The sequence below is a fragment of the Atractosteus spatula genome, unplaced genomic scaffold (genome assembly GCF_055471065.1).
Source record: "Atractosteus spatula isolate fAtrSpa1 unplaced genomic scaffold, fAtrSpa1.hap1 Scaffold_61, whole genome shotgun sequence".
NCBI classification, from domain to species: Eukaryota; Metazoa; Chordata; class Actinopteri; order Semionotiformes; family Lepisosteidae; genus Atractosteus; species Atractosteus spatula.
Window position 1 is genome coordinate 131,410 of NW_028296892.1, and position 21,737 is coordinate 153,146.

The 21,737-nt window shown below is 41.2% G+C and overlaps 4 non-coding genes across 4 annotated transcripts; 1 reads left to right on the top strand and 3 right to left on the bottom strand.

The window, feature by feature from the left end:
- Window positions 1-10,734: 10,734 nt before the first annotated feature.
- trnal-aag (transfer RNA leucine (anticodon AAG)) lies at window positions 10,735-10,816 on the bottom strand. Its single transcript has one exon. It is a non-coding gene; the product is annotated as a tRNA-Leu (tRNA).
- Window positions 10,817-12,168: 1,352 nt separating this feature from the next.
- LOC148806021 (U4 spliceosomal RNA) lies at window positions 12,169-12,310 on the bottom strand. Its single transcript, XR_016089847.1, has one exon. It is a non-coding gene; the product is annotated as a U4 spliceosomal RNA (small nuclear RNA).
- Window positions 12,311-13,465: 1,155 nt separating this feature from the next.
- On the top strand, window positions 13,466-13,537 carry trnaw-cca (transfer RNA tryptophan (anticodon CCA)). The gene has a single exon. It is a non-coding gene; the product is annotated as a tRNA-Trp (tRNA).
- A 4,389-nt stretch (window positions 13,538-17,926) lies between these two features.
- Window positions 17,927-18,008, bottom strand: trnas-gcu (transfer RNA serine (anticodon GCU)). The gene has a single exon. It is a non-coding gene; the product is annotated as a tRNA-Ser (tRNA).
- Between the last annotated feature and the right edge of the window lie 3,729 nt (window positions 18,009-21,737).

Genomic DNA, 21,737 nt, shown 5'->3' on the forward strand with positions numbered 1-21,737 from the left:
GTTGACCAGTCTGTAGCTCTGAGCAGTGGTACTCAGATCACACAGAAGAAGACCTGTCTGTGTGTGATTCCACACCAGCCCTGGGATTCAGCGTCTCCCACACATCTCTCGCAGACAGTCTTATAAATTTACAATTAAATGAAGTCTTGTAACAGTTATACAGTTAATTTCAATCATCAGACTACCTATGAAACTGAGAGCTGGCTGGAAATAAAGCCAGGATACACATTTTAACCTCCAGGATCAGGAGTCTGTTCCTCCTGGCTCCTATACTCTGATGATTCGTTTAAAACATTTAAAAGCGCTTATTACAGGGACTTGTGCTCGTTCTCTACTGCTCCACACGGGTATGCTTTGTAACACATTAATCTGCGAAGTAAACTATTTTTTTTTCCTGTTTAATGATTTTCATTCCTCGGTTTGTCGCTCTCCTTCTCCAGCTGTTATAAATCGCTTCTCTTCACAGCCCGGTGTGTTCTTTTTGGAGATGTTATATCTGTAAGAAAAGCCCCCCGGGCTCCGGACAGGAGTCTCGTCCAGCGGAGACGCGCTCTGCTCTGTCAGAAAGAGCGCTGTGACGTCACAGACACCAGCCAGAGCGCTGGGATCAGAGAACGAGACCGCGGGAGGAGCGCGGAGCGCACGGAGGAGAGTTATTGATCACTTATCTGTCGACAAACAATTAATTCACCTGAAGAACTGTAGAATAATCGATTAAATTCACCGATTGGTGACTACTGATTCTTTTCCCGTTCTTGACCCTGTTTTAAATATCTAGAAAACAGTCAATAAAGATTGTATCGATCAATTACCATAGTTCGTTTAATGTTAATAATGTTCAATCTGAAATTAAACAATGATTATTCATATTATTATTTAGGTAACTGTATCCTAGAGCTAGAAAATTATTTTCCAAGTTGATAAATGTATGTAAGTAACAGTTTACATGCATACCAAGTATGGTAACCACAGCAACAGACGTCAGGTCACTGTGCGCGTCTAGGTGTCTCGCGTTCGTCACAAAGAGTGATGTGACGTCATGGGTAGCAACTAATACTAATACTAGTGTATTCATGTTAATATTAATGAGAGTACAACTGGTAGTTTTAATGCTAGTGTTCATGTGAGTATTAATGATGATAGCGCTACTGATAGTTTTAGTTTTAATGTTCGAATTCATGTTAATATTAATTATAATTATAGTGTTACTGTTAGAGTATTAACAGTAGTAGTAGTGTTAGTTTTAATGATAGCATTACTGTTATTATTTGTAGTTTGTGTCAGTGTTAGTGATAATGATAGTGTATGTCTTAGTGATAGTGTTTCTGTTGTAATATGAGGAGTATTTGTTTTAGTGTTAGTTATTGTGTATCTGTAGATACGTGTGTATGTGGTGTCTGTGCATGTGTCTGTTAAGTGTGTGATATCTGTCTGTTTGTGGGTGTGTGTCTGTGAGTGTGTAGATGTGTGTCTGTGAGCTTGTTGTGTCTGTTAGGGTGTGAATGTGTGGGGTCTCTGAGTGTGTGGTTTCTATAAATGTGTGTCTGTGAGTATGCGTAGTGTCTCTTTGTTTCTGTAAATGCATGCCTGTGAATATGTGTGTTGGTGTGTGTCTGTGAGTGTGTGGTGTCTGTCAGTGTGTAGTTGTTTATTTGTAAGTGTATGTGTGGGTATGTCTGTCAGTGTGTGTAGTGTCTATTTGAGTATTAATGATGATAGTGTTACTGATAGTTTTAGTATTAATGCTAGTATTCATGTTAATATTAGTGATAATTATACTGTTAGAGTCAGAGTACTCATCATGTTAGTTTTCATGACAGTATTACTGTTATTATAAGTATTATTAGTCTAGTAGTAGTTTGTGTCAGTGTTAGTAACCATGATAGTGTATGTTTTGGTGATAGTGTTACTGTTGCAATATTAGCAGTATCTGCATTAGTGTTAGTTGTAGTGTATCTATACCTAAGAGTGTATGCGGTGTCTATGTGTGTATATAGTGTCTACGTGTGTGTCTGTGAATGTTTGTGAGTGTATATCTTTGAGTGTGTGAGTGTCTGATTGTGTGTATAAATGTGTGTTGTGTCTGTGAGTGTGTGTAGTGTCTGTGAGTATAAATGTGTGTGAGTGTGTAGGTGTATATCTGTCAGTGTGTGTGAATGTGTGTGTAGGTGGGCTTGGGCTCCACTGGTGTGTCTGACAGAAGTGACCCATCAACAGGTGTTGAGGTCCAGAGCCGCTTGCGAATAGAAACACTTTCTAGAGTCCAGACCAACATCCAGAGAGCTGTGAGTGCTCTGTTTTTATCACAATTAGTAGTAATGACAGTAGTAATTCCCACACGAATCATTATTAACCGAAATAATCATCAGAAAATATTGCCTTTGCAATGATGTCATTCCTCTTGACATTGAATTCTTCATGAATTTTCTTTACTGACAGGACATATCTGTGTCTGAGTGCCTGCTGCGATAAGTACGACAAGCCATTGATCTCCAATATTTTCTGGTGTGGTTATTTATTGCATACGAAACATTATTCTCATTAAGAATATTTTACCTGCAAAGTCACAGTGAAACTGCTACGGCAAATGAACTTTTTATGGGTGGAAAACGTTCAAAAGACTTAATGGCTACAGGGGAGGCTTGAACACACAACCTCAGTATAACTCCACTGTGCACAACTGTATATGTACCACACACTGACCAATTGCACCACTTGACCTCTGTAAGCCAGGCTCCTACACAGATTGTAAAATTTCCACAAACGTAGGGTGAAACAGGGTTTTTTGGCTGTGGATACATCTCCACATGGGGGAAAGGGACAGTAAAATAGTAAGAAAAAAACAAGAGAAGAAACTGAAAGATATGTGCTCACTGTAATGTGGGAAGAGGTGGTCAGACAAGCAAAACAGCTTTGCGGATAATGTGAAGTGACATTGTTTTGTGTCAATCAGCTCACGGATTCAGCTTCATGTGTATGGTTGTTGAGCGAGATTGGTTTCTTCACAAGCCCAGTCAATTGCCAGTGGAGAGCTTTCCGACGCACACCTTCATGAATACTCTCGTTAAGATGATCACACCTTTCATTGTCAAGTCACCTCCTTTATATACAATAGTTGCACCAACACTAAGAGAAATGGCTTTTATCAAGCGATTGCAGTGTTTGTTGAGGATCCTTTTTTGCTGAACTGGCCTCTGGAGAAGTGTTGTAGAGGTGCAGTAAAAGAGAATGTTTGTGTCACTCAAGACTGTAATAGAACACTACAATTACAATACTTTTATAAGAGTAAATATTACTGGTGCATCACAGTTCTTATAATGGTGAAAACAGGAGCACCTTCTCAACATTTTTGACTGATGTTCTACTCTGATGAAACAGTGTATAGAATTAGGTGACAATATCGGAATTCATTCAAACGCACAAGATTAATTTTCAGCAACAAAATGCGCTCGAAAATATTTTACAAGAAAGAAACCTTACATTCACCTAAATAAACATTCACCCTCTATGTTAGCAGAGAACAGTAGGACAGATAGTTAGTGTCACTGGACACTGCATCACAGAGGCCAATCTCTTCTCCCTCATTATGCCGGCTTACTCTCTCATAATAAACTGTCCTCCAACGATAGTCAGCTGCCATCACCGACTCAGACATGACGTTCATGTACATATTATACCTTAATATGGCACTGCATTACAATAATTTGATCAAAACAACTGGTGAAAAAATAATAATCAAATATTTCTTTTCTTCTTTTAGTAGATAAAGACTTTGTCCAAAAAAGAAGCATTTATTCCTTTCATCTCCTACCAGCCTTTACAAGTCACCTAGTTTTCTGTGAGCCAGTGTGAGGTATGAGGCAGTCGAGGCTAATGCAGCCGAGCGCTCTAAAGAGGTGGATTAAAGCTCCAGTCTCTTTGGGGGTGTGAGTTGGAATCCCACTGCTGCCAAATATCTCCAACTATCTCTGTGTTAAGAAGCACTTCTTTTTTTGTTGTTATTTCCCTGCAGTTTAAACCAATTTCAGACCAATTAATTTAAACAACCACGCTGTTCTTATGGCATGGCATTGTCTGGCAAAAAAATAACATGACACTTCCTTTAAAACACACATTTTCTGTGGAGGGAACAGGAGAACTTGTGCCATTCAACCGTATAGCATGATGTCATTTTCTCATGCTCATTTTTAGATGCTTGTCATCGAATCTATGATCCTTATGAGTACAGTCACCCTCCATTCAGGTAGCACAGATATAATGTGCCACGTTTTCAGAGAATCGCATCAAATACAGGTCAGAAGAAGACGACAAAATGTCCACTAGGCAGTTTCCCAGTTGATTTTTTTTTCTTGTTTTGTAAGACAAGGAGACCGGCTGTTCAAAAAGTTACCTCACACTGGAGCCACTCTTTTCTTTCCAAAGGCTCAGAGAGAGATAATACCGCAGGTAACACCAAGTGAGAAACATCATGAGCATTTGTAAAAGCTCTCTACCTGCCCACTCCCCACACTGACATGTGTCAGAGCAGAGCATTTCTAAAACAGGAATTACACATTTCGGAATGTGCCCTCCTTTATACATTAAATAAAAGGTCTGAAGCCTGCTCCAAAGAAGAACTATATTCAGAGCTGCCAAAGAAGTAGAGATTTCACCAAGTGACAGGAAGCATCTCAGAAAACGATGGTACAGTCGTTTCCACACGTCGGACAAGAAGAGCTGAAGCCACCCGGCGTTCTCCGACCAAGTAATGTGAGGATGGAGGGTCTCATCAATGGTAGTGTGGCTGAGTGGTGCGTTTTAGGCTCCAGTCTCTTCAGAGGTGTGGGTTTGAATCCTACCACTACCAGGTCTTTCTGTGTTAAAGCCTTGCTCACTGAGCTAGGTTTTTCACGATTGTCTTTGTAAGCTTAATGTCAAGGCAGAAAAAAGCTTTAGTTTTCTTCTCAACAGAAATGCTCATTGGATTGCTCATTATGCAGGGAACAACTTTTGAGTCCGTGCGAATCGTAGTGTGCCGTCAATTCCATTTAATAGTGCTTTTGTGTGGCTTTTCTGTGGTAGCGTTTTTGTCAGTGAAACTTGAACGCTCTGCTTTTTCACGCTCAATTGTCGGTAGGAGTACAGTTTATTTAATCTTTGCGCACAGTGCTCCATCAGAAATACTTTGTCCAAATTTAGAAGAGATTGGGATTTAGTGCATGTGTTTACAACGCATACCTCAAACAACAACACCATTTAATGGGAAATTGATTCGCTTCTTGCTGTTGTTCCTGTGGTTGCGGTAGTTAGAAAGTTGAACGCTCTTTGATGTTCTGCTATACTACTCACTGGGTCGGCTTTATCAATTGGCTCAGAAAGGTCAACTGTGATTTGGCTCTGTAAAAATCATTAGCAGTGTCGTTATTTTTTTCTGTGTGTATGGGTGTACTTTTAAAGCATGTGAAAACACGAGGTTGTGGATTTCTCCAAATAGCAACGGCAAGTTTTAAACCTGTGATAAACATTCTTCCAGTTGAATAGTTTTACTCCAAGGAAAAGGCAGCGCAAAATAGAGAGTCGATATTCAAAGACTTCAGTGTCTGTACTGGACTGCTTGTATGCGGACATCACTCAAAATCCCTAATATGTTTCTTCCGAATTCAGTTTTGCAGTGCTTTAGTGCTTTACTGTTTTCAGAGGGTCTTTTACTGATGCTGCTGTAGTAGGGAAGTGACAATCTTCTGTCCATTGCAGTTGAGAACGGATTTAATACGGAGCTGCGGAGAAATGTCTGCGGCAAATATCGCTGCAGAACTTGCCTGTGCACAACACCGAAGAGAAAAAGAAATACCACAGGGTTGCCCATAAGAGTGAAAAATAGACATCCATTGTTCAAAGAATTACAACACTCTTCCTCTTACAGTGGTCTCATGTTATTTTTCTTGCAATAAGAACAGTGGGATTGTTCGACTGTGTTGTTCCCCAACTGGTTGAATAATAATAACAATAATAATAGTGGTGGTAGCTGATCATTCTTGTCCGTGGCCGAGTGACCTGTGCAAGTATGTAGGTTGAATTCTAACCATTCGGTGCTTATTTCAACTAATGCCACGTTCCTTTTTCTAGGTCTTCAAATAATTCACAATGTAGAGGTATCTTTAGTAATAAGAAAAAAGGTGCACCTCGGAGATCCATCTCACAAAAGCAAAGACTTCTTAAAGTGCACTTCTGAGCTTTAGAACCCGAAGGAGTTATCTCTCCTAGTTATTAAATGTGCAGATAATGAAATCTGTAATTTCGATTTCCAGCACAGTTCTCTCCAAGCTTCTGCAACCTTCCAGTAAGCGCGGTACTTATACAGCAGTACACGGCGGAGTAATGCCGAGCTTGTGAGTTCAAGACTCACATGGAGCAGTTTTGCCTGTGTTTTCAGCTGCAGAAACTTAACATCCATTGCCCTAAGATTGTCAAAAAGCAATTCCTTCTCTTTCATTTGAAGTCAGATGAAGAGGAGTCCCAACAAAAGCAGCTAGCAGCAGTGGGATTTGAACTCACACCCCAAAACAGACTTACACCTCGACCCAGTGTCTTAGACCACTCAGCCATGCTACCTGTCATAGTAGGCCTCTTTGTCTCATTACTTGCTCGGAGAAAGCCGGGTGGCTTTTGCTCTTGTCACCCGACTTAGTGGCATTATGACCGTGGAAACGACTGCACCTGCTTTTTTCTGAGATGCTTCCCCTCTCATGGGGAGATCTTGACTTCTTTAACACCTCTGGATAAAGTTCTTCTGTGGAGCAGGCTTCAGACCTCTGCGTACAGCACCTTTGATGCCATTTTATTTTTACAGCAGCCACATCTGAAAAGTTGTGTTTTTTAATTTTTATTTGAACAACAAAATTAAATTCAATACAAACAAGAACACATATAACATATTAAGAAAATCGTCAGGGGCACATGCTATAATACAATTACACTTTATGAAAAACGATTACACAAGGTAAATAAAGATAAGGTCCGCACAGCTTGTTCTTACATTTCAAAAGAGTCCGTAAATACTCCTTTACGTCTATTTTGAACTGTTCAAACGTAGGACTCTTCCCAGACCATTTCACTTTATACCACATTCCTAAACGAGGATACATCTCCTGTTTTAGAACTATTTTGGGCGATATGGCTTATACAACACACCCACAGTATTCTAATGGTGGACTGCAGATCTGTGCTATAGTTCAGTCGAATTCGAAGGATCCAGCAATCGTACTGGATTTGACTGGGATTCTGAAATGTCTCTTGCAAAAGTATTCGGGTGTAGTGTGCTCTCTGAAGGCACCAGTTCTGTAGGGTTTGGGCATTTACTGGGACAATTATTAATTGTAGCAGTAAATCACAAAATGATTCTTTTAATGGCTTTAGAATCCAACCATGCGATATAACTCAAACAACGCACACACACAGGTACTAATACAGGAGGATACATTTATTAATACATAGAATATGCATGTAAACCCTAACAGATCTTATCGAGAGGGTTATCAGAATCCAAAAGGTATATATTCAATGAGTTACGAAGAGTTACATATATCAAGAGGACATACGTTCAGTATATCATTCATTTAGACCGTTTCGTAAATGAACTTGGTTATAACTTCTACATTGGATACTCAAAACAAGTACATAACTCTTAGGAATTAAATCGATATCAATTGGTTGGGATAACAATTGAATTCTCGAGCTGTAATGCATTGAAGTTGAATACTCATCCAATCTCTGGGGATTCAGATCTCCTGAGGGCTCTCTGGCTCCGTGCCAGGCTGTGCTGTGCGGCTTGCGACGGTGCGCTGCTGACGCTCATTGACCGGCTAGTTAGTGTTGGCTTTAACTAGCAAAGTTTGTGCACAGGAGAAAAGATTACTGTGGGTCCCAGCAAGTCAGGAAGAGGACCGGTTCGTTCCTGATGAAGCGCTAGTTCTGAATAGTGATTCAGCTGTCCACAGTTCCGACCTGTTCACGAGGCTTGCTGCTGTTGCCAACCTCGGGTGGATCCTCTGGTTACTCTCTGGCAACCTCCGCTCTAGACTCTTAGAGCAAAGGAAAGTTCTGGCACTCGGACACACTGGCCGTTCCGTGGTTGTCCGGGCTGAGTCTCAGGATGGTCAGGAGGCGCGCTGCGAGAATGCCTTTCCCTTGGGAGCCTTCTGCTCTTGGGCTGTCCTGCCCTGGAATTCTCCTTTGAATTGTCCGAAAAAGTTCACAGAATTCTCTCAGGCTCTCTGTGTTGCCTGTTGTTACCTGGAGGAACTTCAGCTCGTTCATTGGCTGAAAGTTCCATGGGCATCAGAGTCCCACGTGGGTTACTCGGCCCTACCAGTCCCTGATTGGTTGATCAAGGTGAGATATGAGTCACTTACTCCTGACACTTAGGAATGTAGTCCAGATGTCCATCTGGCACTCCCTAGACAGATAGGCGCCAATGGATGACCATTGATCATGATAGCCAGGCTTAGCTAAGTGCATCCCCCTTTGGGAGCTGTCCCTTATCAAAAGAAAACATCTTTAAATCAGCCTGCATGAATAGTTTCTCTGTGGCTGCACCACAGAGATGAACAGAGAGATGAGGCCTCATTTGGGAAAGCACCGCAACACTTAATTCTGTCTTATTAACAAGCATTGCCGCTACACGGGTTTGCTTGAACCTTTGATAAAAAAAGTGATCTGATCTGAAACTACCCAGCTTACAATCTCTGAGGTAGTTGTCACTAAACTCGGACGTGGTGTGGCACACATGTGCCATGTGCCTTTACTTTTGTAAAAAACTGGTATCGGGAAAAGTTTCTTAATATTTCTTTTGATTAGCATGGAAGAAAATGTGATCATTACCTATGGAATTTCCCGCCAGCGTGGAGCTTGAATTCACAACCTTGAGATTCAGTGTTCAAGAGTCACAGAAGAGGTCGGCCTGGTCTTCAGTTTGCCAACGATAAGCTCCGGCAGTGCTCCTCTGTAAAGCAGATTGTTCGGATCGGTTATGTGGGACGGCACTTCGATACTAAGATCGTTTTCAGCACACACATGGTTTCCCCCCTTCACGCAAAAAACATAGACGAAGGAAGCTCTCTTGTCTTGGGCTGCTGACTCCCGGATTTAAAGCGCTCTGGGTGCCAGCTAAGTCTCTAACAAGCACACTATAAAGACAGGAATTACACTTTGCTCACGTCACGCATGGAATGGCGAGGCTACTTGTTCCAATATTATCTAGTCTCACCTCATATGGTGCCGATTCCTGGTTTTCATTTAAGAAAGAGCACTGCAAACACCGTAAACAGTGCAAAACGTGTGATGAAAGAAGTCTTTTCCCCCCTTTGTCTAAAGCAGAACACAGTGGAGTCATGCCGAGGGTTGTGAGATCAAGATTTCAGTGGAGCACTGTCGTCTACGTCTTTAGCTACATGAGTTGGACATCCTCTTGTACACGGAAAGCAGATTGAGATCCTCTCACATGAAAAGTGCCAGATAAAAGCCATTTCTCATCCTTTCTCTTAGTGCTGGAGCTATCGCATGTAAATGAGGCAACTTGCAAGGCGAGCAGGCTCGGTGCACACCGAACGCAGATTTCTCAGAGCAGTTGAGACGTGTCCAAGCGGCTGTCAAAGGACGGCCCTTTGCCGGCACCGTGGCTTAGTTGGCTAAAGCGCCTGTCTAGTAAACAGGAGATCCTGGGTCCGTTTCCCAGCGGTGCCTTTCTTCCTGTCTTACTGTACAGAATTTATCCTTACGGGCAAATCCCATGCCTTTTAATTCAGGTGAATGCAAGTGTTCGTTTCCTTTCTGGAACAACTTGTTTTGAAAGAAATCTATACAGCTTGCGAAAGATGAAACACAAATCTTGCTTATCAGTGAAGAAGAGGTACTCCCAGCAGGCCAGCTAATACCAGCAAAGTTTTTTTTTTCACCCTAACCCAGAGACTGGAGAAAAGCGAGGCACCTGTGGCTCTGCAGTGTAATCAGTTCGCGAGTTCGGCGGTTAGCTGAAAGAGTGGTAAATGGAGCTCGCCCCAGCCCGTCCTTATTCTTTTAAAGAGGATAAAAAATTAACTTTGCCGCCATTACTACCAGCTTTAAAAGACTGCCATGGGCACGGAAAAAAACACACTACAGATGACTTTTCTGGAACCGAAGCAGAGATTCCTTTACGAACCAACTGATAAAGCTCAGCCAGTGAATACTGTTAACAGAATGTGAAAGCACGATCAACTTTGTAACTGCAACCACAGGAAAAACAGCAAGAAGCAGGCTCCATTCCCCATTTAAATCTGTCGTGCGAGGCATGCTTTTTGAACGCATGAAGTAAATCCCACGATCGCTTTTGAACTTGGACAAAGTACTTCCAAAGGAGCGCTATGCGCAAAGATTTAACAAGCTCAACCCCCGCCAACGATTCGGTGTGAAGAAGCAGAACATTCAAGTTTCACAGACAGAAGCAGCACGCCAGCACAGCCAACATTAAAACGGAGGGCACACTACGATTTGCATTGACACAAAAGTGATCTGGGCAGACGTCGTTCCCTGCATAACGCAAAAAGTGGCAAAGCGCTTTTGGGTTGAGAGGACGCAAGAAGGTTTTTGTTTTGTGCCTTGATGTCAAGCTGAGAAAGTATCTTTAAACACTTTGCTTAGTTTCTCGAGAGACTGCCAAAAAGCAGCTCCCTCCCTTTCGTCTGAAGTCAGCTGAAAGGGGGTCTCGACAGAAGCACCCGGCAGCGGTGGGATTCGAACCCACGCCCCCAAAGAGACTGGAGCCTTAATCCAGCACCTTAGACCACTCGGCCACACTACCCGCTGTGCGCTCTCTCTTTGTCTCATTACTTGCCGGGAGGAAGCCGGGTGGGTTTTGCTCTTGTCGCCCGACTTAGTGGCGTTATGACCGTGGAACCGACTGCACCTGCTTTTTCTGAGATGCTTCCCCTCTCATGGCGAGATCTCGACTTCTTTAACACCTCTGGATAAAGATCTTCTGTGGAGCAGGTTTCAGACCTCTGCGTACAGCACCCTTGATGTCATTTTATTTTTACAGCAGCCGCATCCGGAAAGTTGTGTCTTTTACGTTTTATTTGAACAACAAAACTACATACAATACAAACAAGAGCACATATAACGTATCAAGAAAATCATCAGGGGCACATGCTATAATACAATTACACTTTATGAAAAACGATTACACAAGGTAAATAAAGATAAGGTCCGCACAGCTTGTTCTTACATTTCGAAAGAGTCTGTAAATACCCCTTTACATCTATTTTGAACTGTTCAAACGTAGGACTCTTCCCAGACCATTTCACTTTATACCACATTCCTAAACGAGAATGCATCTCCTGTTTTAGAACTATTTTGGGTGGTATGGCTTATACAACACACCCACAGTATTCTAATGGTGGACTGCAGATCTGTGCTATAGTTCAGTCGAATTCGAAGGATCCAGCAATCATACTGGATTTGACTGGGATTCTGAAATGTCTCTTGCAAAGGTATTCGGGTTTGCTTGAACCTTTAATAAAATAGTGATCTGAAACTACCCAGCTTACAATCTCTGAGGTTCTTGTGGCAAAGCACAGTCATACCTGACCTGTCTGGAATGACTACTGAGAGTCTTTATCCAGAAGCGACGGCACCACTCCCAGTAGAATGAGAGAGAAATACAGCATGACATGGGGAGTCATGGGGCTCCCACAGTTTATTTTTCCTCATGTTACTGATTTTTTCACTAACATTTTGACCTTTTCACAATCAGACCTTTTTTCACATTTAATAAAATCTTTTAACCAGCAAACCGGTTTTATCGGTTTGTGAGGTTTGTGAATGCGTGCAGTAAGTCCTTATTGAACTAGGACAAAATATTCCTGATGGAGTGCTGTGCGCAAACATTAAATAAACTCGACCTTTGCAGATGATTCGGCATGAAGAAGCAGAAGATTAATTTTTCACAGACAAGCAGCACACCAGTACAACCAATATTAAAATTTAATTGACAGCTCACAAACATTTGCACTGACTCAAAGGTGATCTCAACGGACGTTGTTCCCTGCATAACGCTGAAAGAGCTGAAGAACATTTCTGTTGAGAAGACAAAAACACGCTTCTTTGTGCTATGATGATACAATGACAAAATTTGTCTTTAAACACCTTGCTTAGCCTCTCACGAGACTGTCAAAAATTGCTCCCACTGATTGTAGTTCAAATCAGAGGAAGCGGGGTATTGGGAAATGTTTTCAATTAGCAATAACTGCGCCTCTGCTAAACCTCATAGGCGACGATACTGCCACTGCGCAAAGCTGACGGTTGCCAGGCAACCATGGGGCTCCTATGGAAATTGCGATTAACCATCTCATGATATGCCATTGCTGTAACGCTTCACATTTGTCTTCCCCTTATAGCTTTAGGTTTACATAGGTTTAACTATTTCATAGTTTACATCCTTTGGATACATAGGGCATTCTGAGAAAACCACTGCTCATTTTCAGCAGTAGATGACAGAGCCTTGATGATGATGACAGAGCAAAGATATAAGATAACAGAGCAATGTTCTCGGATTTTGCACAAACAAATCCTAACTTCCTGAAAGTATTACAGCACATTTGCGTCTGACTTTCCGTAGCTTCAGGATGACTGACACGACTGGACAAACACAATCTGTGGCATTTAGCACGAATAGCATGAATAGTCTAGCAGGCATTGTGTTGTGTCACTGCAATACAATACCACTGCGGTTCGTGACTCTCTAGGAAACAGTCCACCTGGCCCTGAAACCCATTCGAACGTCTAGCGACAGTATTGAACAATATCATGATTCCTTCGCGATATGTGGAATCAGCACAAATGCTGGAGAAAGCTTCCGATATCAGTGGCATTATCGTATGATGTTCTGAGGGACTCTGTGGCGTGTGCGTTGATGGTGTAGTGTCGGGCATAGCTGTCTTCCAAGACAGACCCCAAGACAGCTGGGGTCGGTTCAAGCCCAATGCATCGACAGCCGTTTTCAAATGCTGTTGAAAACTGTTAGGAAGCTATTCACCTATACATTTTTGAAAGCACTAAAGCACAGCCAGTTTGAATTCTGGAGAATCATACAGGTGATTCTGAGTGATGTCTGCATCCACGCAATTTGATAAATGCTAAATGGAGAGAGGATTCTGTGTTAATTGTGCTTCTCCTGGGAGAGGTCAAGTTGAGAAGTTCACGATAAAAGGGTGGTAAATATCCTGTCCAGGAATATCGGGGCTGTAGGGGGTCAGATCTATAGATGTAGTAAACACATTAGTGGAGACGGTGTGTCTGGTCTCTGTGAGAGAGCCGGGCGGGAAGAATAATCTGTGGTCTGGGAAGAAGAGACCCTCGGAGGCGCTCCACACAGGAGAGAATGAAAAAAATATATATTTTTCAGGGACGCTGATTTTTCTCTTTGAGGGAATTAAAAGCATGTATAGCGAGTGACTTCGTGGCGCAACGGTAGCGCGTTTGACTCCAGATCAGAAGGTTGCGTGTTCAAATCACGTCAAGGTCAGCTGATGGGTTTGCAGGTGCTGCTGGTGCCAAACCCGGAAATTACACCACGCTGTTCAGTTTTATCTGTACACCACATAGGTAATCTGAACGAAATAACAGAACAGTACAGAACACGCAGTCAGGAGCTTATGCAGCGTTTCATCTTGAACACGACAAGAGAAAAGGCACACTGCACATCCGCGAAACATCACGTCTGACTTTAGAGAAAGTGACATCAGAGAATGGAAGTTTCAGACCGCTTTTTTGTTACAGGTTCAAGCAAACCTGAAAGTTAGGGAGTGTTTGGTCACTTTTGTATGAAAAAGTGTCTGAAGCCTGTAATTATAATTTGCCCTTTTTTAATTGTGGTTGAAATCCACTCCCATGTACCAAGACCTTACAGTATATTCATGTTTACTTAAATGACTAACTATTGGACTATTGGACATTAGTTGGTGTTTTTTTTGTAACTATTTGCTATTTCATGCAGGAAAGAAAGGAACCCAGACCCAACGTTTGCTTTCAGGTGCGGTTCATTTACATAACGGACATCTATTTCTGAGGAGCCTGATTTAAATCACACAACCCCGGTAGAAGTCGAATCGACAATCTTATAAACCGAAATCAGACGCGTTATCCATTAAACCACTAGCCCGTCACGTAACTCAATTGCACCATGGTGAGTTCAGCGCCGCTACTAGTAATACCCCACCCCCATCTTAAATTTCTACGTGAGAAACGTGTTTTGTACATTTTTATCAGTTTTAAAAAATCATCACTTTTAAGCAGACAAAGCCTTTATGTGTTGCTCTGAATTTCTAATTGATTTAGAATTCCAAGAAAAAAGAGTTTTGTTCCACAACGGCGTGAAATGATCACGTCTTTCACTCTACTTCTCTCTAGTAGTAAAGCAGATCTTGCTAGGTGAGCATTTGCTCCGGTAAATTAGGTCACTTTTCATGTTAACTCACTTCTTCTAAACACAACATTTCCTGGTGCATGTTTTCTCCATGAAAAAAGACATTTTCCCTTACATGATTTCTCGTTTTGTTTCATCAAAGAGTACAGAAAGAAGAAAGAAAGAAAGGAAAAGTGTCGTAAATGAACTCTGTCGCCCTTGGGAGATGTCAAGCGCATTGGACATGAAAAGTGCACAATAAAAGCCATTTCTCTTCGTGTCGGGGCTCCTATTGAATGTAAAGGAGGGAACGTGCTCAGCCAGCCGACTCAGCGCTTACTGAACGCAGGTGTCTCAGAGCGGTGTGTCCAAGTGGCAGTAAAAGAGGAGAATTCTGCCGGCGCCGTGGCTTAGTTGGTTAAAGTACCTGTCTAGCTAACGGGAAATCCTGGCTCCAAATCCTAGCAGTCCATCGCCTGTGTTGCACTGGACACCCTGTAGATCATCAAAAGCATATTGAGCTCCTTGGTAATGAAATTGCCGGATAAAAGCCATTTCACATCCTTTCTCAACATGCTCAGCGAGAAGGCTCACCGCACACCGAACGAAGATGTGACAGAGCAGTGTGTGCAATTGGCTGTAAAAGGATATTGCTTCGCCCTCGTTGTGGCTTAGTTGGTTAAAGCTCCTGTTTAGTAAACAGGAAATCCTGGGTTCAAATCCCAGCGGTGCCTTTCTTCCTGTCTTCTCGCACCGTTTATTGATATAGACAACATGCTTCTGCATTATGTTTAAAAGAAGTGTTCATTTCCTTTTTGGCACAGGTTATTTTTCAAGAAATCCACACATTGCGAAAGATAAAGTGCTCATCTTTCTTATCAATGCAAAAGAATTACTGCCAGCTGGCAAGAAAATGACAACGATTTGTTTTTACTTTAGACAAAAATCTGTGAATGTAGAAAAAATACGACATGTGTTAGTTTCTATGCCACACTCAGGGTGTCCTTCAGTTAAACACAACGTTGGTAGATCAAAGGCACGCAGAGACACACTTCGAATTAATCCGATCTAAACATTACCTTCTCTAAATGTGATTGAGTTTCTTTCCACGTCCTTAGCCATCTTGATGTTTGCAGAGATTTTCAACTTTTGACACGAGTCAAACTACGAGTAAATAGTTGAGTACCTAAGTCAATATCACCGGGAATGTGAAAATAAATGTAAACATCAATATTTCTGCTGTCTCCTGAGAAACACAAGTATAGAGTCAAAACACAATAAATAATGCTAAAAAATTATTCAGTTAACACCCAGATGTGACAAAACACATTTAAGACTTACATCCCCTTTAAATATGTATTTCCTTAATATCAGTTCTCTTCCCTCCCCAGGACACTTGCAAATTCACTATAGCATATTAAAAGCTGTGTGTAAGTCTTACATGTGTTCTGTCACATCTGGGTGTTAAATTAATAGATGTGTTGTGTTATTTAATATGATTTGACTCTACGCTTGTGTTTCTCGGGAGACAGCAGAAATATTGGGGATTTGCGGCTACAGAAAATAATGTGAACTTTACAGGCTAAAGTAAGGTTACGTTAAAGAAACAAAAACTTATTGTCACCCTTTTTAACGTGATTTTTTAAGACATTTGTTCGGAATAGTATATCTTCTCGTGTCTTTGGCTGTTATCCTACAATAACGGTGGTGAAATAGCAGGAATGTGCGGAAAGAATCGGAGATTGAACAGAAGACTCATCCAGTCGATAGTAAGGTTGTGTAGGACCGCACACACTACGATGTCAGTGTTGAGTAGCGTGGTTTAAAAGCTTCTTCACGAACCAGGAAGGAGTAGAAACCTAAAGTCTTCTGATCCGTAATCAGACACGTTATCCAGTGTGCCATTGGCGTTTGCATCGCGTTCCCATACAGCACCACATTCAGTTCAGAGCCGCTACTATTCATGTGTTTTGTACGTGTGTCTAGTTACTACGTCTTTCATTATGTCTGGTTTAAAATAATGTATCTTTAAAACAGACAAAGAGTTTATGAGTCTCCCTGAAATTCACACACGAAGAATAAAAGATATCGCGTTTAAAAAGAATACAGAGATGCCGGCGATAGAAAACGGAGCGTCTTAAGTGCGCGCTATCACTGAACTAAACTCCCGATCGGTAAGTTTGTCGGCGGCTTTTTAATTGTGTTAGGAAGAGCAAACAGTCCACAATGTACATTTTAAAGGTCTAAGCAAAACAGTCAGACGTGAGGATTATTCAGAACAGGAGCCTCTACTTCTTTGTATACTGAGCTTTCGGGTGAACATCAAAGTGAAAGACAAATTCGCAATTTTCACTTTTTGATTAAGGAACAAGAAAACACCATCCTTCGAGCTGGATTCAAACCAGGGACATAAGAAATGCCCACTGTTTTTGTTTACAGTCTTAAGATCTAGTAACTGAGCTATCGAGAGGTCGAACAGTAAATGCTTTGTCACACGTGTAGCCCAATGTAGTTTAGTGTTCCTCTTTATTTAAATCCCAGTTCGACATCAAAATACTCACTCCCATAGTCTCGTTCAGAAGAAGAAATGGACCAGGCTTCCACTGTATAAACGTCCAGAGTTCTTAACGTAAAACGTTTGAAGGGACATCAGTGCTGGCGGAAATTGACCCTTTTTCTAGTGGGATCAGGATCATATAAAACCTTTCTTTTGGCTTGAGAAGAGGATCATGGAGACACTCAAAACATCCCTGTCTTTGCTTCTTTCAAGGACGAATGGAGTATTGAGCTGCAAGCATCGGTTCAAATCAAAACTCTCTGCTACTGCAGTTGCTTGTTTGAGAGTTTCTTCAAATCTTTCAACTGAACGTTGATATCAAGGGATATTGACGGTAATATCATACGGATTTTGGTTTTCTTTTGATCGAAAATTGTATTAAAATACAAGCCTCTTTCACATTTGTATAATACTTTCCCTTGCATCCTCAGATAAAAATTCTAAATACCACAAAGTTACAATATATGGAATAGCATTTATTTTAAAATGTATTTTAAAATTTGCATTTAATTAGAGCTATATTTAGAGCTTAGTAAAGATAACATTGCTAATATTGATGGAGTAGAAATGTAAGATGAATTGATAGCTTTTTCTGAGCTAAAAAGTCCTACAACGCCTCCTGTAACAGGTAAGGACTCATAGCAAGACATTACTATTGCATTGCGCATTTTGCAGATACGACCAGTTTCTGCTTCTGGTGAGTGCATTTTTTCCAAACTGAAATTAACAAGAACATTTTCAAGATGCGCCATGTCCCTAAATCGTTCATCAGGACTACTATTAATATCAGGTGAAAGCAGTACAAAGCATAAATTTAACCTATTAAGAGACTATATCTGTCAGCTACTGCTGTAAGCCATGTTCAGCCAACGCTAGAAATATTACTGCTCTACTACAGCAGCTAAAGAAAGCAAGTCAGACTTAGAAACGGATCACAAGTCGAAGACATAAACCGACAAGAATGGGATTCGAACCCACGCGTGCAGAGCACAATGGATTAGCAATCCATCGCCTTAACCACTCGGCCACCTCGGCACGAAAGCTATCTACCCTTGGGCATGATTTTGGTCGGCGACCAGGCTCAGCGCACATCGACCTCAGATGTCTCAGAGCGGTGTGTCCAAGCGGCTGTATAAGAATAGGTAATAGGTTTATTCCATGCTGGAAAAAAGAAGAAAGAGACAACAACGTTTCGGCCGTGGAGCCTTCTTCAGGTGTGAGAGAGACAGGGCAGTAGGCAAAGGTAAAGTAGCGGGAGAACAAAGGTTTGAGGGTGGGTACCCACCTATATAAGAATAGTGTTCTGCCGGCGCTGTGGTAAAGCTGGTGAAAACACCTGTTTCATAAAGAGGAGATCCTGGATCCGAATTCCAGCGGTACCTTTTTTCCTGTCTTGTTTTACAGAACATGTAATTTGGGACACTCAAAGAGGTCTTGATTTGGTTTAATGCGTTTATTCATTTCCTTTGCAGAACAACTTGCTTTTTTTAAAATCATATAGCTTGCGAAAGATGAAATGCGAGCGAATTTTTTTGTTCACCAAAAGTATGTACAAGTATGTTGATTGTTGATTGATTGTATACAATGTATAATTTGAAATACATATTTTTCAGGTGTGAATGTGTATTTTCAGAATAAATTTCTAAACCAAATCATTGGGTTGATTTACTAGTTTCTACACCTGTAAAACCTATCTTTGATGTATAATAGACCTCTAAAGTTATCCGTATAATAGACCTCTAAAGTTATCCGGAACTCCTACCATATATGTATAATTGTCTTCTAAATTTATCCGTATAATAGAACTCTAACCATTTACGTATAATGAACATCTAATCATAGACGTATAATTGACGTATAACAATAGACGTATATTAGAATTTCATTCTAGACGAATTGCGGACCACATTTAGACGTTTAAGGTATGCGTTTAATAGACGTATATTATACGTCTTTTGCCCACTGGGTACAACGAAAAAAACACAACAACAATACAATTGTATAACAAAAGAAAGACAGAGACAACAGCCGATGTGCAAAAAACAACAATAGGCAGTGTGCAAAATAACAAAAAGGTAACAGGTTATGTGCAAAAACATGCATCAAAAGAATGAAATAAAGGGATAGAAATGATGGGGAGTGAGCTTTTGACATGTATGGTAGAGGCAGATTTTCAATGTGTGTTTGGGTTTTTGGTAAGAAAGAAGGCACTGTGAGGTTCAGATCATAGGTGAGAGGTGAGGAGAGAGTGAGAGAGGCTGGGAGTTCAATAGTTTGATAGTGCGGGGGTAAAAACTGTTTCTGAGTCTGGTAGTCCGGACCCGAATGCTCCGGTACCGTTTTCCATGTCATGCTAAACGCCACAAATTGTGTTAGTCCAGTAGTATCAATCGTCCTAAAGTTACGGAAAATCGAATGCGACTGGTGTAATCAGCACACATTTTTTCAGAATAGTCGAGCTGTTTAAAACAGCAAATTCACAGCTTCGTGTCTTTTAAGCTTTGTGTTTCACTCTCCAAATAGAGGCACGGGTTCAAATCCCACTCCCGACAATCAGGCGTTTTACCCTCTTTGTGAGTTCGAGCCTCACCTGGAGCAGTATAGCCTGTCTTTAGCTACTGAAAGCAACTGTCGAGTTTAGATACTCTTAGGTATTTGACGGAGATAAATTAACATCAAACGAACAAGGAAAGGTAAAGGTTTACTTCGAGTCACAATCAAAGAAGGCTCCACAGCTGAAACATTGTGTTTCCTTCTCTTTTCAGCATGGAATAAACCTACAGTACCTTATCAGGATGGCCGAGTGGTCTAAGGCGCCAGACTCAAGGACTCCTGTCTTTTCATCGCTTGGGTGTTCTGGGGTGAGTTTCCCGAAAACGATGAATCTTAGAGACGAACGAGCAACTTTACGATGTACGTAGGTAACATACAAGCTACTTTTTCGTGGGTTTCCCAAAACCCCTCGTAATCGATCATTTAACGAGCGAGTATAAAGTACTTCTTTGTTAACCCCGCCCCTGAAGTCGCTTAGCAAAAAGCATCAGAAGTCGATTGACAAACAATTGATTGACAATACTTTCATTATATGGTGTAATAAAATAAATGACTGACATGCTGTAAAAGAAAACCAAGTTTAACTGTGTGAACAGTGTATGCGTCCTGCACGACGTCTTTGATTTAAAGCAATATTTTTTGTCACGCTGCCATCGTTAGGAATCACAGTGTTTCAAGAGAAAATACTGTTGTTATTTAAAGTTGTTGGGTGTGTTGGAACTCCTTTTTAATTGGTCTTATTAACATGACATCTGGAAAAATTAACTACTAAGCTTGGCACGTGTCACTCAACAAATACAGGACCTATAATCAAATTTAAAAACAAGTAGGTCTAAGCTTTACCGTCAACAATCAAGACAGAACATAAAACGGCATTCGAACTTAAAATATTGTATGGACCGCGGGTTTCGGTACGGAATGGAACAGGCGTAGGACTCAGGGAATGGGGTTGAACAACACATTTAATAACTCGAATCGGGAAAGGTACACACACAGGGACAGGGGTTACAGCGCTGCACCTACACTAACATACACACACACGAAGGGAAGAGACTGTATCTCAGCCTCCGTCCCACTATATACAGTCCGGTAGTCCCCAGGTGCTGTTCTCAGCCCGCCCTGCGTGGCGCTACATTGTAATACATGTTACATGTTTCACGTTCTTTATGGAATTTAAATACAATTTAAACCCCACCCCAAAAGTACTAAAAGAGGGAGTATTATTAAAACATTTGATTTATGAATATGAAATTTACCCAAGATGACTAATAAATTCATAACTGTATAAATAAATGTTCTTTTTTCGAATTTCCTCTTCCATAGTACAACAAAATATCAAAATCCTTAATATAGAATCTTAGTATTCTATATTTCCAGAGAATTCCCATGATGTGAATTGAATGTGCTCTGTCTGGCGATCTCTGTCGCTAAGGTTGGCGCAAGAGGTAGCCAGTTTAAGAAGCACTTAGTGATTAACGAGTGGGTCGGGGAGCACGTAGATTACGAAGGATTATAACGTTCTACTTTAGTTACGATAGGTTTTAGGAAACACTCGTAAATCAACGATCGATCTTAAGAGCGAGTTTACGATGTTCTTAGCGCTACGATGCTTTCGGGAAACTCACCCCCTGGTCTCTGAATAGAAGCGTGGGTTCAAATCTCACTCTTGACAGCCGCTCCCTTTTCCCTCTCTTGCATTTGTCCCGTCTTCTTGTGCTCGCTAACAACGACAGGAAGAGGAAAACGGAGAAACCGATTTGTGGGCACCCGATGTGCAGGGAAATGCTTCGTGAACACTTACACGTTATTAGCAGAAAATCAAATGGGGTTCGATTTCTGCCTTAAAAACTGTTTGGGGTGCCTGTAATCGAGTAAAGATTTACGGCAAGGTATGCATTTAAAGGAGAAAGACCGAAATATAAATCCAGAAGAAGATTTCTTAAAACATATTGCTGTCCGTGCGGTTTCTCCTGTATTTAATTAATTGTGGCATTGTGAAATCAACCTGTAGCCCTACGGAATGCAGAGTGACAACGACAGGAGCAGAGAGGATTATATCAGAGCTCGAACAGAGAGTTCGAAAATATAGGCAGATCGAGTTATAGAACATTTGATTTAAACTTTCCTATCTGCTCGGCCTTACTGAAGTATTTGTAGCTGTATTTCATCTTCTGTCTATTTCTATACTTTACAGTAGATAGTGTTTAGCCA